Source organism: Myotis davidii, unplaced genomic scaffold, assembly GCF_000327345.1.
Source record: "Myotis davidii unplaced genomic scaffold, ASM32734v1 scaffold240, whole genome shotgun sequence".
Lineage (NCBI taxonomy): Eukaryota > Metazoa > Chordata > Mammalia > Chiroptera > Vespertilionidae > Myotis > Myotis davidii.
Window position 1 is genome coordinate 2865202 of NW_006292334.1, and position 18175 is coordinate 2883376.

Below are 18175 nucleotides of genomic sequence, written 5' to 3' on the forward strand. Positions count from 1 at the left end.
CAGTATGGTGGTTACCAGTGGGAAGGGGTTGGGGAGTAGCAAAGAGTAAAGGGAGCCAAGCATGTGGTGACAGAAGAGGATTTGACTTGGGGTGGTGGGCACATAATGCTATGTGCAGATCATGTGTCCTGGAGATGTACACTTGAAACCTATATGGTCCTATTAATCAATGTCACCCCAAGTAACTTAATAAAAAAATTACTAACCCCACATATATGATCGCTGAATTAAGTCTAATGATTCTTAACATCAATTGTTAATTTCCATATTCTGCAAGTCTCCTTGACCGAACAAGATACTTGTTCTCTTATTCCCTTGACAAAAATGTAATATTAGGATATTAGTTAAGGTAATTAAAATAATTATTTAAATAGAGCACTTCTCTTCTGAAATGAGGACTCTTGCTATCTTTGTAGCCACAAGGGGGGCGGGAAGGCTATGTGGGGCTATAGCTAAATTTGTCTTGCCTTTAATAATGGTCACTTTTATGGAATATTAGGTACACTATGTAGGCCAGCGTGTTGCTTTATATAGTACCAAGCTCTGTATGTGTAGGAAGATGTGCTAAACTGTATTAGGTTAAGTAATCACTTTAAGTGTGATAAAGACTGAAAACACAATTTCCAAACTTTGTTTGGAGATGGCATGTTTTATCTCATTCATGGGTTTAAGTATTTTATAAGGTATTGCTATCAATATTCACTCATTTGATTCTCATCATCATTAGGTTGCTTCCTAGAAGTGCATATCTCTTACCTGCTTTAGCCAGGGTAATCTTCTCTCTCCATGAACCTGCCCATGATTAGTCTTATCTTCTTAGTTTTGTCATGCTATTTTTTTTCTGCCATATATAACACCTTCTCTTCATTACTGGTCATTTAATTGAAATTCTATCCATTGGACAGTTAAGGGACAGCTCAATTCTGATCTTTGCCAAGAATCTATCTCTGAAAATTCCAAACACATTGATTTTTTTTCTGATTCCTAAACTCCACTGCATCTAATTAGTAATTCATTTTAACACACAACGATGGGTTGTTTTGCTCTGGAACAAAATGACTTTCTCAAGATATGGTCAATCTCTTTGGTTAGATTGAAAATTCTTCAAGGTCAGAGAATGAATTTTATGTTACTTTCATACTCTGCAGAACATTTGCAAAGTGATAGATGACCAGAGATGTCCACTAACCTCTTATTGAATTAAATTGACTGTAATTCTTCTTTGAAAATATGTTTTTATTGATTTTTTTAGGAAGAGTGGAGGGAGATGGATAGAGTGCTAGAAATACCGATGAGAAACATTGATTGGCTGCCTCCTGTACACCCCCCCCCCACTGGGGATTGAGCCAGTTCTATTCCTGGGCATGTGCCCTGATCAGGCATCAAACCAGTGACCTCTTGGTTCATGGGTCAATGCTCAACCACTGAGCAACACCAGCTGGGATACTATAATTCTTGATCCTAGATGGGCTCAGAAAATGTATCTTTAAAATATATATTATTTGTTATAAAAATAATATACTTAAAGCATCGTATTATCTGTGTCAAGAAGTTATATACTTTGTAAAAATTAATTTCTTTTCTAATTACTGTTGATATACCATATTATATTAGTTTCAGTTGTACAACATAGTGAATAAACATTTACTTACCTTATGAAATGATCATCCAAGTACATCTAATACCCATATGACACCACATATACTAGTATTTACTAAAAAATTATTGACTATATTCCTTATGCTGTACTTTACATCCCCATGAATATTTTTATAACTGGCAATTTGTGATTCTTAATCCCTTTTACTTTTTTTTTTTTTTTTTTTTTTTTTTTTACCACAACCTCCAACTTTCCTCCCATCTGGCAACTATTAATTTGTTCTCTGTATCTGTGAGTTTGTTTCTGTTATGTTTGTTCATTTATTTTGTTTTTTAGATTCCACATATAAGTGAAATCATATGGCATTTGTCTTTCTCTGTATGACTTATTTCACTTAGCATAATATCCTCTAGGTCCACCCATAATGTTGTAAATGGTAGGATTTCATTTTTTTATGGATAAGTAATATTCCATTCTATACACAGGGGGAGCAAAAGTAGGTTTATAGTTGTAATACAAATAAACAATACATAAATAATGATACAAGAATAAGCTCTGTTTTGCATGCTCAGCAGAGATTAGCTTGCTGTTATAGCAGATTAAGCTATTGCCCAAAACATATATTTTATTTAATGTTCCAAAAGATGACTGACAAATTTTGATTATGACTCCTTTCCACTATATTATAATTTACAAACTATGTCAGAATAATATAATATGTATCTCAGTGTGACATTATTGAATAACTATTATTTCTTTTGGCAAAAATTTCATGAAAGAAAATAGAAAAAGATCTGAACAGAGTTGAAACTGGGAGAAAATTCAAACAGGAAATGGATAGAAATAAAAGACTTTGTGTGTGTGTGTTTGTGTGTGTGTGTGTGTGTGTGTGTGTGTGTGTGTATGCGCATGTATTGAATATTCCAAAACTCTTCGGATATTTTGTTGGGGAAACTTCTTTCTAAATGAAAAAAAAAATGGAAGCATTGTGCAATAATAAGGAAAACATACATGCAAGCTTGTGAACATACCTGTATTTGTGGAAATCACCACTGGTCTAAGATGAAAGAGCATTTTGACTTTCTATTGAGCTATAAGCTATGTGACTTCCCAATGCAAACCAAATGAATAAATAATGAATGAAAAAATAAAGCCCCAGTCAACAAAACCAGTGAAGCAGCAGACAAAAACATCTGGATATTTAATCAGCATTTTGTTATTGTTCACTTGTTTGGCATTATACAGGATCCTTACCAAGTGTTCCTTCTCTTTAGTAGCCTGATTCCTATTTAGATTTTTAAATATACCACTCAATCATGATCTCATTTCCAACACCTCCCCTTTCCCTCTTCAATTACAACTCACTTGTTTAGAAGTCGCGCTTTTGTGTCTGAACACATTTCATGATGCTAACTACACCCAGCTGAATTTATCTATTGGTGGGCCTATCTTTTGTGTAAGTCTATAAGGTCCTCACTGTCCAGGGCAGGCACTTGTTTTTGTCATTTTTGTGTCCAAATTATTTGGCATATTACTGGTGCTTAATAAATGTTTGTGCCCTAACTGGTTTGGCTCAGTGGACAGAGCGTTGGCCTGCGGACTGAGAGTCCCAGGTTCGATTCCGGTCAAGGGCATGTACCTTGGTTGCAGGCACATCCCCAGTAGGGGGTGTGCAGGAGGCAGCTGATTGATGTTTCTCTCTCATCGATGTTTCTAACTCTCTCTCCCTCTCCCTTCCTCTCTGTAAAAAATCAATAAAAATATATTTAAAAAGTAATAATAAATGTTTGTGACACTGAATTGGCTGTAATCTGTGTCTAGTTTTAAGGATATTTTAAATTTTTTGAAGTGATTATTATGAACAGTCCTTTATTCAGTGTAAGATTTGGGATACAGGTATAGTAGTTTGCTTCATTTCACTAAAAAGGACACTTGCTGAATGTTACTCAGTGATTCTGTGGCAGAAGTGCTGATATATATCAATGATGTCCAATTGCAAAATTAGCATGCAATTCATTAATTTGAATAGCTCAGCATTATAAATGTCTATAGGGAATGGAATATAAGATTAAAGAATTTGCTCTAAGTTGCTATTTGGTAGAGTACAAATGCCTCCATAAAGCACTCATGCTGCCTAAGAGATGATAATTTTTTCTAATCACCTTGATGTCTAACCTAAAGGTGATAAATATAGTGTATTTTGTAGAATGCCTATTTTTAATTAATTATCATCTAGAATGAATAGGTGCTTATCAAGCTCCATTCATAAAGGATGGCCAAGGCTTTTGCCTCTTGGTACCTACAGAGCTGAAAAAGATATAGGGTAGAAAATTATTCAACAGAATTTTCCAAGCAGCTCTTGCCAGGTGCATTTGATGGTTTTACCTAGAAATCTGTGATGATTTTGTGCAATGAGGGTGGGTCTAGCTTCATATTACTCTTAAGCAGGAAGTGGCTTTTCTTGAGATGCCCCATCCCAGTCTAGAATGAGGCAGGCTAGAACACAGAGACAGGGTATTGCATGAGAAAGAGGAATTAAAAATGAACCTGAACAGATACTCACCCCTTAGCACTTAGCAGGAGGTTGGAGAATTTTATTAGGTCCTTTATTTAAAAATAAATGGAATTTAGCAACAGATTCTCATTGCATAATTTTCAGAGCAGTTGTCTATTTTATACATATTTTAATGCATTTTTAATGCATACAAAAGAGCATATAGTCTCATAGCAGAGTTTGCATGCCATCATTTTCGTAATTCTACATAAAGTTTAAAAAATTAATATTTTTGTTTTATTTACTAGTATTTCAGAGAGGAGGGGAGAGATAGAAACATCAATGACGAGAGTCATTGACTGGCTGCCTCCTGCACGCCCCCTACTGGGGATCAAGTCCACAACTCGGGCATGTGCTCCTGACCAGAATTGAACCCTGGAACCCTCAGTCTGCAGGTTGATGTTCTATCTACTGAGCCAAACCAACTAGGGCAAAAGTTAAAAAAATTTAAAGTCCATTATATAATGGACTAGTACTAGTACTATATATATTAGTACTAGTACTAGGAGAGAGAGAGAGGGAGAGAGAGAGAGAGAGAGAGAGAGAGAGACAGAGAGACAGAGACAGAGAGATAACAGAGATAGAAATAGAGAGAGATAATGGGGTTGTTTTGAAACCTAATAGCTATTACAATAAAAGTTTTAATACTCAAAGTGGACCCAGCTAGATAAATAACACTACTTTATATTGGTTAGTAGCACATTCCCCAGAGCCAGACAGCTTTAATTTAAATTCCATATATTTCACTTCCTAGCTCTGTGATGATGGGCAGATTGTTTTTGGAAACTCTCCATATGTTTCCTCATCTGTAAAATGAGATAACAATGGGACCTACTTCATAGAATTGTGATGAGTTTTAGAGAAGTTAACACATGTATTTAGTACCCAGTAAGGACTATATTGACTGGAAAAGCTCAATGCTGGCAATTGTAGGATGTGTGCCCTGGAGAATCTTCCAAATCATTTGACTTTGAATGCTGCCTTCTGAATGCAGCTTGGTTACTGCTATCTTTACCACCACAGCTGAGCCAGCTGGGGGGTGGGGGGAGGTGGAACTCTCTTTTCAGCTTTCCTTGCTGCAGGGCCTCAGGGCTGCCAAGAGCTGAAGCACTACAGCAGGGCCAGCTCACACATGATGGCATGATTTCCTGTTTTCTCCCTCTCCCTGGCATCCCCATTCAGGAAGCTTTCCATTTTCTTCTCAATGCTTTCTGTGTCTCTTAAGTTTCATGAAATTAATATACATTGTTCCTGAGAAAGAAAAAAGCAGTCCTGATAGCTGGATGCTGTCAAGTAGGCATTGGTCCTGCCAGAAGCTGGGCTGGTACTCACAGCTGCGCTCAACACTGTCCTAGTGACCACGGTCTGGCAGAACAGCATCAGGCAAGACCACGCTGTGCCTGGGATGGAATCAGCTCTAAGACCACTCCATGATTATGACTGGGTGAAACAAAACAAAAACACTGTCTAAAACATAGAATAGACCAAATATCCTCTTTATCTCAGAGGGAAGGTGGAGGAAAAAGATCAAGAAAAGGACTTGGCCCTAACCGGTTTGGCTCAGTGGATAGAGCATCAGCCTGCGGACTGAAGGGTCCCAGGTTCGATTCCGGTCAAGGGCACGTACCTTGGTTGTGGGCACATCCCCAGTAGGGAGTGTACAGGAGGCAGCTGATCTATGTTTCTCTCCCATCGATGTTTCTGACTCTCTATCCCTCTCCCTTCCTCTCTGTAAAAAATCAATAAACATATTTAAAAAAGAAAAGAAAAGAAAAGAACTTGTATGCATAACCCATGGACACAGACAATGGGGTGGTGAAGGCTTGGTGTGGGGAGGTGGGGCACAGGCTAGAAGAGGTCAATGTGGGGAAGAAGGGACACTATGTAATACTTTCAACAATAAAGATTTTAAAAAAGGAATAGAAGTGATTCCTGCTTCTTTGCCAATCACAGCGTAGTCTTGGTATGGTCTTCTCACATTTTAGGTATAGAAATTATTAAGATAATTGATCATAGAATCATACTCCCTTCTTGACAGTAACCAATCATGCTGCCTCTTCCAAATCACCAAACACTTGCAAAAGTCATATAGTATGTCCATTATAATACCTACTTCCAGAAATGCTCCTACAGTCACCCAAAAAATATGTTCTTCCTCTTTGTAACAAGTCAAAAAACCGAAATTTGTTAATTACAGTAGTGTTCCTTGCGGTCTTTTGCTTGAGGGCATTTGTATTTTAGTATATATAAGTATTTTGAAAAAAACAAAATTAAATAAAACTTTTGTTGTTACTGTTGACTTTAAAAAATACATTTTTATTGATTTCAGAGAGAAAAGGAGAGGGAGAAAGAGACAGAAACATCAATGAGAATCATTGACCAGCTGCCTCCTACATGGCCCCTACTGGGGATCAAGCCCATAACCAGGGTATGTGTCCTGACTGGGAATTGAACCCTGACCTCCTGGTTCGTAAGTCAACGCTCAACTACTGAGCCATGCCAGTCAGGCTATTGTTGGCTTTTTAATTTGATTTATTTGAGTACAGGTGATAGAATAGTATTATTGAGTGAGAGTTAATTCCTGGATGATTTGACTTTCCAGACCACATCACTAGTAAAAGGATGGCTTCCTAGTAGAAGTAATATTTTAGTTGCATCCTCACTGAAAAGAGAATGACAGTTGGGCATATGAGAAGTGAAAAATGTTTTGAAAGGAAGATAACATAGATTCGTATTAATATAGGGGAAAGAAGGAGGAGCCAAGTAGAACTAAAAAGTCATTGCTTTAAGCAGAACAGAGCAATAAATGAAAGAATGGGTCATTGGTCAGAAAATTTGACAATTGTCAAAAGAAGTGGATTGGTAATTTATAAACTAAACGCAAACATATGCATAAAAAAAATCAAGAGATTATATAAGAAGATAATAATAAATACAAGAACTTACAGGAATAAATATTAAGATTATCCTAATGTTTATTGAGGTAAGGCATATAAATAACAAAAAGTTAGAAAAACTAATTTATTCATTTTTTAAAATTTTTCTGAATGTTTTGGGGAAATATGGTAAAATGTCACCCTTTTGAAGTTAATAACTCCCATTTATCCCACTTGAAAACCACATCACAGCTATATGTTTTAATTTAGCAGTTCATTAATTACAAGATTTGGGGCTCTTCAATCTTATCAAGAGAAAAAGTGGTGATGACTTAGGATTTGTGCAACACTAAGATCTGGAGAATACTTTAAAAATGTCTGATTCAATCATTCAGTAACATGTTTGAAATGGAAAGAATGTTGGCAAATTTCAATTATGCACAGTTTGGTTTCTAATAAATACTGTTCAAGAGAAAATCTTCAAAGCTACAGCACAAATGCTTGATAAAAGCATGATTCAAAGGGCAAGTTTTCTGGGAACATCCTTGAGTATTTTGCTGTCTTTCTTAGAAATAAAGATGAAATAAAAATACCCCATGGGCTGGAATTCTCTCTGAACAAGATAGCCTGAAGCCTGTGGAAATTTAATTAACCAGAGAGCTCAGGAATTGAATCATCTGAGTCATTAAATTCATCAACCAGAACTTCCTTTTTGATTCAACTTTTATCGGTTGATTAACTTTATTGAATAAGATCATTCTAAGTTGTATTCAATTTGTATTTCTCTTCTGTACTGTATCAAATCCTAAGGAAGGAAGGCAGGAAAGAAGGAAGGAAGGAAGGAAGGAAGGAAAGAAGGAAGGAAGGAAGGGAGGGAGGGAGGGAGTGAGGAAGGAAGGAAGAATTAAAGAAAACAGTGGCTGGGCATTGACCCATGAACCAAGAGATTCCTGAGGGAGGGAGGGAGGGAGGGAAGGAGGGAGGGAGGGAGGGGAAGAAAAAGATAATTGCATGTGTAGCAATTAAAAGAATGTGCTTTGAAGTAACACATTTTGGTTCCAGTTCTGGCTTCCTCAACCATATAATATGTGAGGTAGAGAGAATTAGTTTAACCTCTATGTGCCTCACTTTCCTAGTCTGGAAAATGGGGATAAAATAGTACCTCTTTTAGGGGATTGAGTGAAGGTTAAATGAGATAATAGTTACCCTGTGCCCCGAGCAGTGCCTGGAACACAGGAAACACTCAATGAATTAGCTATTATTATTTCTTGAATAATATGTTTCTGAATTATCATTTTATCATGCACCAATAATCAGGAGGCAATATTGCATATTGGTTAAAGCATTGAGTTCTATGGGTTTATGCTTCATTAATACCATCTACTAGATTTGTTATCTTAGGCAAAGTAAACAACTCCATGGCCAGATTTGGCAAATTGTAAAATTTTAAAATCTGCTTCAAAGGATTTCTATGTTAAAGGTAACCTAGACATGAACCCCATAGTATAAATATCTGATACACAATTAGAACTCCCTCAAATAGTAGGTATTATTGACTACTATTATATAGTTGTAGAGTGTGGGAGTTTGGATTGAAGGTGTAGCAAAACTAGAGCCAAGTTTAAAAGTTTTCTTCTCTGATTACTATTTTGTATTTTGCCTTTTTTGTTACATGTTAATTGTGGAAAATGCTGACTAATAAAGGGTTTTAGTTAACTGGATTCAACTAATCGCAGCATTCTTACCTGTGTGTTCCAATTCTGAATAAGCCAATAGACTCGCTCTCATTAGCTGGAGAGAGGCTGAGAGGGAGCTTTGCAGCCACTGATTTCTGTATTCTGCAACTCACAGAGCAAACCAGGAGAGCACAGCAGCGATGCGGGGCAGCTGGCTGAGCTCCCTCAGCAAGGAGACCTCTACCAGAGGCCACTCTCCAAGCCACTGAACTGGTATCCTTTAATACATCCCTGATGAGCACAGAGTTCCTTTTCAGTTGAAAAGGCTCTTTCTCGATGTATTTTTCTGTAATCTGTCCCCTTTCGGCTGCCCACAGCCTAGTTTAGCCTTATGGCAACACACATTTCTAGAGGGGAGTTTTCTCAGAACATTATTGGGGTGAAGTCCCAAAAGCAAAAGATAGAGGGCAGCGGGTGGGGCAGAGAGCATCCTGGCAGAGGGTCCGAGCACCGGCTCCCATAGTCACACTTCTGTGTTTCAGTCTTGAAGTTGTCTGTTGAAATAACAGCTAATCATGATGACATGTCAGGCCACCAAACACAGCTCCAGTGAATGGAAATGGTAGGAAACTCATTACCCTCTTGTGTAACGAGTTAAATCTATTTCCTCCTTCCATCTTAATAACCCTCCTGGACTTTGTCCTGCCCGTTTCCATTAGTCAAAATTTAATTAAGAAACAGCACAACATCGCTAATCATCAGGAAAATGCAAACCAGAACCAGAATGAGAAAGCAGCTCACACATATTAAAATGGCTATTAATATCCGGAAACAGCCCAAGTGCCCATCAGCAGATAAGTGGATAAAAAAGTTGTGGTATATTTACACTGCTGTAAAAAGGGAGGAAGTCTTACCTTTTGCAACAGCATGGATGAACCTGGAGAATATTATGTGAAGCAAAATAAGCCAGACAGAGAAAGATAAACATCACATGATCTCACTTATGTATGGAATTTAATGAATAAAATACATTAATGAACAAAATAGGTCCAGTGGCATGGATGTCTGGAACAGACTGACAGATCTCAGAGGGAAGTGGGGTGGGGAAGACGGGAAGAGATTAACCAAACAACAGATACAAATATATACATAGCTCTTGCACACAGACAATAGTGTAGTGAAGGCCTGAGGTAGGGCGGGGGCTAGGTAGAGGGAAGTAAAGTGGGAGGGGGGACTGGAGGACATCTGTAATACTGACAACTACATTTTGAAAATAACAAAAAGATGACAAGTGTTGGTGAAGATGTGGAGAAAAAAAGGACCCTGTGCACTGTTATTGATAATATAAATTGATGCAGCCACTATGGAAAACAGTATAGAGGTTCCTTAAAAAATCTAAAAATACAACTACCACATGATTCAGTAATTTCACTACTGGGAATTTTTTTCTCAAGGAAACTAAGTTGATAACTTGAAAAGATATCACTGCAGCATTATTTATAATAACCAAGATCTAGAAATAACCTAAGTAATATTGATGTATGGATACAAATAATTATATAACCACAAAAATAAATGAAGAAAATCCTGCCATTTATGACAACATGAAAGGACTTGAGGGCATTATATTAAATGAAATAGATTTTCTGTACTAGCCCTCCTTGCAGCAGCGCTGGCCAGTTTAGTTAGGAGAGTTGCCAGCCACTTTAATGCTAAGAAAAATGTTACTGTGTGGAAATCTGCAAGTGGAAATTATTTTAGTCTGCAATTTAAGGAGTTAGTCTTCCATGAAAATGGAAATACTCCTGGGAAGATCCACCTTGTAAGCATAGTGATTTAGTCCTTTGGATGAATGAGTTTTTTCATATCCTTTCCTAAAATGAATGTATGTTGACAAAGTAAGCTGGGCCCAAAGGAAGGACCCGCTAATGAGGACATACACACAATGGGATCCTGAGGGATATCATTGCATATGATCTCATGAACTCCCGGAAGCATACGTACCATCCCCATCCCACCCTCCCACCCCCGCCCATTATTTAATAGTTAGAAAGTGGAAATGCAGAAGAGCAGGGACACGTGGCATTAACAGAGTCCCTTTGGTAGTCAGGACCAGAACCCGTATCTTCTTAACTCTATGAATAGACTGATCTTGAGGGCAGCAGCTATGTCATGCTTTGATGATTACATCACCACTTAAGGGAGTACTTAGAACTCAGTAAATATTTATTTTAAAATTGATGAATGGATGTGTGCTTCTGAGTTTCCAAGATTTCTGGTGTTCTAATATTATTTTTGGGGGGTGGGGGTTCTTGTTCCCTAATTCTATTTCCATGAAGAGAGGGCTTCCTCTCCATTGTCATTTTGATAGTGCTAGGGTATCTTCCAGTCCTTGTTCATTCTCTTTAACCACTCTTCCAAACACTCGTGCTGACAGCCTGAAAACACTTGTCACAATTTATCAACGGACTGGGTACTATTCCCTTAACACAGTAAGCGGAAGCCCCTTTCTCTCCCCGGAACTGCCTGTATAACAGATGAGTGAGAAGGGTCAGACCTGCCCTTGGCTTTCTCATCCCTTGCAGGAAGCACTCCTGTCCATATTCCGGTATCTTAATGTTGGTCTCTGGCACACTCTCTTCTGACAGCAACTGGATTTGTAAGGTAAAGAGTCTTTCATGCAGTTGTCAGCTAAGGAAATCTTAGGGGGGTTGCCTTGAAGATCTACTTAACTCTCCCTACAGGGAGCAGGGGGAAATCTAGATTCGGGGTTTGTTAGGTGGAGATCCCTACCTTGGCCTCTGGTCCTATTTAAGGTCACCATTCCACCTTTATGAGGGACTTTGGGAAATGCCGTGCCATCATTTATATTTACAGGGTGGGGGACCTTTTTCTGTCAAGGGCCATTTGGATATTTATAACATCATTCACTTAATATAATTCACTTAATATAAATGTATGTGGCTATGAAAATAACTCCCAGATTTATTGAATTTCAAGTCTTACCTGCAGTTGCCTTGGCAGGGCCAGACCAAATGGTTTTGCAGGACTTATATAGCCCACAGGCTGATGTTCCTGCCCCTTATTATAAGGGTGAAAATTTGACTCTAATTTAGTTTCTTAGATGAGTATTCTCCACTGCGTAGAACCCAGCAAGGTTGATTGATTGAATGACTGATTTCCAGACATTACCTGTGAGGTGATCAGTGAAGGAGCATCTCTAATTTCACAGTCCGATAGTAGACATAGAGCAGGCAAGCCATAAACACAGCATATTCAAGCTGCAGTTTTCTTCTGTAATTGTGTCATCCTCCCCAAACAGCGTTTTACATTTTTAAACTGCATTTTTCACTATCATAACCCTGTGTCTACAATTTTTGGTAACTTCTGGAATCTTTTTGGCTAATAACAATTTTTAAATATCTGCTTAACGAGTACCATTTCCATGATTAGACCTGGCCCTACACACAGTAATTAGGAAAACTACTTTAAAAACCCTATAAAACATATAATGTGTCTAAGGAATTTTCCTCTTTGGACAAGAGTGGAAGCTTGGGGTCAGCAGGGGAAAGTCTCATTGGCCGTGCCAGAGATTGGGGTCAGTTCAGTGCGCACATGCTACCGTCAAATTGCTTCTCAAGGGCTCTTGTAAATAGAGTAAATCCCACGACCTGAGCTAAGCAGCAATGAATTTATCAGCTAGCTTGTGGTAACACTAGATGGGAGGACACTGGAGCCTGTTACCTCCCAACCTGATGTAAACATCCTTCCAGTTAAAGACAAAGTCACTTCAGAAAGACATGCATCCCTTGCAAGAGGAGGGAGGCCATGCCACTGTGGGGAAGTAAAGAGGGATGCCAACAAGGGAAAGAAAGCAGAGAAGAGAAACAGGTTTGCTTTAGGTCCCTTGTGGTGTTAGAGCCATTGGAAGTCAGATTCTCCCTATTTCTTCAATCAAAAAGGATGTCACTCTTTTCCTGCAAAAGCAATCCAGTGAAGAACTGTATGAATAAATGTAAAGCTTTTTGCCTTAGATTCCTCCTCCAGGGAGAAGGCTAGAAGTATGCATAAGTGGAAGTGCTGCTGCTGTAATAACCTGGTTATTATTTAACAGGAAAGGAGGAAAGGGAAGACTAAATATAGGCATGCCATTTATATAGCTTTGCCAGGAAACTGCATTTAACGCTCTCCAAGTCTCTTCCTAGCCGATCGATGGGGGAAGGGATTGGACAAAAACAATTTAGAAACATGCCCAGTAAGGTCTGATTGATGTATAAAGGGACATACCTGATTGCCAGTCATACCTGGAAACGAATTACTGGCCAGGATGGGTGTGGCCACTGCAAGTGCTCCAAACCTGAATATATGAACTTCCAAACAAAAAAAGTTCTCTCTCTCTTTCTCTCTCTCCCCCCATCCCTCCCTCCCCCCCAACACACAGTTCCTGTGACTCCTGTGCAAGGGGCTGCTCTCCCCTGTGCCCACATGGCACATGCCATGTTGGACCTCACACATTGACTAGTGGACTTGAATTAGCTTGGATGCTGAGCCACACCTGGCTGCAACAGGGAGCAGAAACACTGGACACTGTCTGGTTTCTGGATCTGCTGGAAGTCCAGCTGCACCTTTTCAAGAACTGGCTTAAGGGGCAGGGGTCTTTGGAACTTGAGAAATGTAACTTCACACAAATGAAGCCTTTTCCCACATCCCATCTTCCCATGGGGGCTTCTGAAAATTATTATTTCAGCGGCACCCCAAGAACCTCCACCTAGCTCCCACGGGCAACAAGAGAGTTTGATTCTCAGCTAACAGAAGAGTATTTGCTTCTACAGAGTCAAAGGTAAGTTACTAAAGCAGAGCATCAAAGTAGATACAGGTCTAGGAGTGCCTTTCCCCTTCATAGCAGGACTATAAAATAATTCCATATATGCCACAAACCCTGGGACTCTCACAAGCATTTCTCCCATATAATATGCACCTAGTTAAATACTTTTTTTTTCTCCTCTCTTGTTCTTGTAATTCCATGTATTTTGTTAACTCCACAAAGTAATATTCTATGTTTCTTTGCTTCCATACACCTGAGCTTTCACTGTAGTAGATTACAGATGCTTAAGAAATGCTTTTGACAAGTTTAATGAACTATTTCCCCTAACTGCCACCAAATAGGATGGTATTTTTGAAATGGCTGTGGAAACAGTAATACTTTATTGTGCTTTATAACATAACATGGACTTAATATTGTGCAGATGTTATAGATTTCTGAGTTTGAATTCATTTTATTGGGTATAGAGGTGAGTCTGGAAAGCAAACATTTTCTAAAATAACTTTGCATGTTGTTCTAATGGGGTTTTCAAATTAAATAGAAAAATAAGATCTGAAAAGTGAACCCCTTCCCTTGGATTTTTAACAGCTTCATTGAGATATGTGCTGTATAAGTCACCCATTTAAAGTGTATAATTCAATAATCCTTAGTATATTAGAGTTGTGTAACCATCACCACAATTTTAAAACATTTCATCACCCCCCTCCATAAAAATCTCATACTCATTAGCAGTCACTCCTTATTTCCCATATCTATCCCATCATCCACCAGTCCTAACTAACCATAATCTACTTTCTGTCTCTATAGATTTGTCAATTTCCTGGACATTACAAATAAATGGAGTTATACAAGATGCAGTCTTTTGAAACTGGCTTCTATTGCTTTACAAAAACTTTATATGCTACATATTATAGCATGTATCATTACTTCATTTGTTTTTATGGCTAAATATTATTCCATTGTATGAATATACCATATTTTATTTGGATATTTTTTACTTTTTGGCTATCATGAATAATGCTGCTTTGAACATTTGCATACAAGTTTTTTGTGTGGACACATGTTTTCATTTCTTTTGGGTATACACCTATGAGTAGAACTGTTGAGTCATATAATAACTCTACATTTAGTATTTTTAGGAATTGTCATATTGTTTTCTAAAGCACTGTCTCATTTTATACTTCTAGCAATGTATGAAAGGTCCTAATCCTCCACAATCTCGTCAACACTTGTTATTGTCCAACTTTTAAATTTTAGCCATCTTAAGAGATATGATGTGTTCACTGAAGTTTTGATTTGCATTTATCTACTGACTAATGATGTTGCTCATATTTCAGACCTTCTGGCCATTAATTTATCTTAAGATAAATATATATTCAACTAGAGGCCTGTTGCAGGAAGATTCCTGCAATAATAGGGCTTCCTGTGGACGGAGTGAAGCAGAGAAGGGAGTGAAGCCTGCCAAGGCGGGCTTCGCTCCTGTCTCCACTGCCCTGCTTGCTTCCCTCCCGTCTCCGCCTCCCCGCTTGCTTCTCTGCAGCTTCGCTCCCTTCTGCAGCGCTTGGCTTCCTTCTATGCTGTCTTCATTCTTCACTCCATGCCTGCATATGCAAATTAACTAACATCTTTGTTGGGTTAATTTGCATACTCACTCCGATTGGCTGGTGGGCAAAGCGGAGGGATGGTCAATTTACATGTGCCTCTTTTATTAGTGTAGATTTTTTTGCTCACTTTTTAGTTGGATTATTTGTCTTTTTGATATTAGATTGCAACATTTCTGGATATAGCCTTTTATCAGATATATGATTTGCAAATATTTTCTCTCTGTCAGTTGTGTGTTCTCTTGATGGTATCTTTTGAAACACAGAAGTTTTTAATTTTGAGAAAACTCTATTTACCCATGTTTTCTTTTGTTGCTTTTGCATTTGATATCATGTTTAAGGAGGCTTTGCTTACCCAGGATCATTAGGAGTTACTCCTATATTTTCTCTGAAGAGATTTCTCATTTTAGCTCTTCCATTTAAGTCTATCATTTATTTTAAGTTAAATTTTATTTAGGGTGTGAGGAAGAAGTCCAATTTCATTTTTTTTCAGTGGATATTCAATTGTCTCAGTATCATTGATTGAAAAGACTATTCTTGTCCCATTGGATTATCTAGGCACCTTTGTAAAAAATCAATTGACCGTAAATAATAATTTATTTCTGAAATCTCAATTCTATTTTACTGAGTTCTCTTTCTATCCTTGTATAAGTGCCACTGAGTCACCATTACTGTAGCTTTATTGTAAGTCTTCTGATCTATGAACATAGAATGTCTTCCTATTTACTTAGGTCTTTTAAGGTTTGTTTTCCAGTGCTGTGTAGTTTTCAGACAATAATTTTACACTTATTCTGATACATTCATTCCTTAGGATTTTATTATTTTTAATACTATTAATTGAATTGTTCTCTTAGTTCTGTATAATTGATTTTTACATATTGATCTTGGATCCTGTAACCTTGCTGAACTTGTTTATTAGTTCTTACCATTTTTTTGTGCGTGAATCTTGGGATTTTCTATAATTAAATCATATCACCTCCAAATAGAGATATTTTGCTTTATCCTTTCAATATGAATATCTTTTATTTAATTTTGTTGCCTAATTGTCATGGCTGAAAGTTCCAGTACAATGTTGAGGAGAAGTGGTGAAGGCAGAAATCCTTACTGTTCCTGATCTTAGGGGAAAAACATTCACCATTAAGTATGATGTTAGCTTTTTGTTTTTTAGAGCTACTTTTTATCAGGTTAAGAAAGTTCTCATCTATTCCTAGTTTGTTAAGCATTTTTTATCATAAAAGGGTGTCAAAGTCTGTCAAGTGCCTTTTCTGTATCTATGAGACAATCATGTAGTTTTTCATCTTTAGTCCATTGATATTGGCGTGGTACATTATTTTTAGATGTTAAACCACCTTTGCCTTTATAGGATAAACTCCACTTTATCATAGTGTATAATGTCTTTATATGTTGTTGGATATGGTTTCCTAATATTTTATCAAGGATTTTTTGTATTTTTTTCATAAGGAATATTGGTCTATAGTTTTCTTTCCTTATGCTGTTTTTATCTAGTTTTGGAATCTGGATAATATTGCTTCATAGAATGATTTTGAAAGTGTTCCTTCTCTGTGCTTTCAATGTATTAAATATAAAAACTGTTCCTACTTCTCATATCTTGCCAGGTAAGCTCCTTCATTTTATTTATAAATTACACGTATCTAAACTTCCTCATCAGTCAGTACTTAGGAAAGTACCTATGTGATTTGAACCAATTTATTCTCATCACCAAACAGTATTTATAATGCTCCCACATGATTTAAACTAATTTAGTTTTCCCGTGAGAGAAGTCAGGTGGGAGATAAAAGACAGATGGTGTGTGTTGCAGAACTGCAGCAGTTAAACACAGGAGGGAAGAAAGGACACTGAACCTCTAAGGAGCAGAGAGCTAGGTTTTTAGACCAAAATAAAATTTCAATATTTCACAGATCATTCTGATGATAATGATAATGATGGTGACATTGTATCCCACCTTTCAGACTCTAGGAAAGGAGTCTTAATGTTTAAACTTTCAAATATTCTTTTTTCCCCTCTTTCCCACCAGATATTTTCCCCTCCTTCCCTTCCTTCCACCATTCATCCCTCTTTCTCTCTCCCTTCTTCTTTTCCCCTTCCATCCTTTCTTTTTTTACAAGTGAATTTTCTACTAGCTTGAGGAAAATGCAGTGGGAATAATTCACTGATACCTTAAGAAGAAAATGATCTAGTCAGTTACTAAAATTAAGAGTAAATGTTATTTTATTAGCTTAACTTGTATTTCTGATTTCTGATTGTGAAAACACTAAAAGAATTAAATTTTTTAAAAATAAAAACAACAACAAAAATAGCAACAAGAGAATAACCTGCAAGATTCTGGATGAATTAACACCTTCTGGCTCCCCTCACAGCACTAGGCTTTACTGAAACACTTTATTTTAAAGGCTGTAAAATTATAATCCTTTAATACCTAAATACCTGATATACATCAGTTTTTCTTTAAAATAATTGAGTTCAACAGGTATTTATTCAGTAACTGGTATGTTCTGGGTATTAGGGATTAGAGAAGAAGGGAGGTTCAGATGCTTTTTATTTTGAGAGGTTTACAGTTTCATCGAGAGAACACATGTATTTAAGAAATACTTAACTAAGAATCCCTAATACTTTAATCCAGGGGAATAGGCATTGGTTGTTTACCTAAGGTGTTCAAGGCGCTGCATGTCTCTCAGAGGTAAAACTGTAAGAGTTGAGGGTAACACACAAATGGGAAAGTTGAAATGAAGGAAGTGATACTGGACTCAGAAAGATGATGAGAATATGGAGTGCTAAAGGAATGGGAGGCATTGAAAATGATTTCACGTGAAGATTAATTAGCAATGGTTTTTCTTCCATTTCAAACAAAGCAGCCAATTTAAAAACTGTCAACTGATTTTCCTGACTCTGATTTCCTTTTAAATCACATATAAATAAATCCGAATTCTAATCTTTCTCTTCTCTTTTGATGGGGTAATTGTTAAAGATATCTTACCTTGAGCCAATTGCTATGCTCATAAGTAACCCCACGTACATTATGAATCTT

General features: G+C 37.3%; 1 protein-coding gene across 1 annotated transcript in view; it reads right to left on the minus strand.

The window, feature by feature from the left end:
• PTCHD4 (patched domain containing 4) overlaps positions 1–18175 on the minus strand; it is a 166799-nt gene that overhangs the window by 4281 nt on the left and 144343 nt on the right. The gene's annotated exons all lie outside the window — the stretch shown is intronic.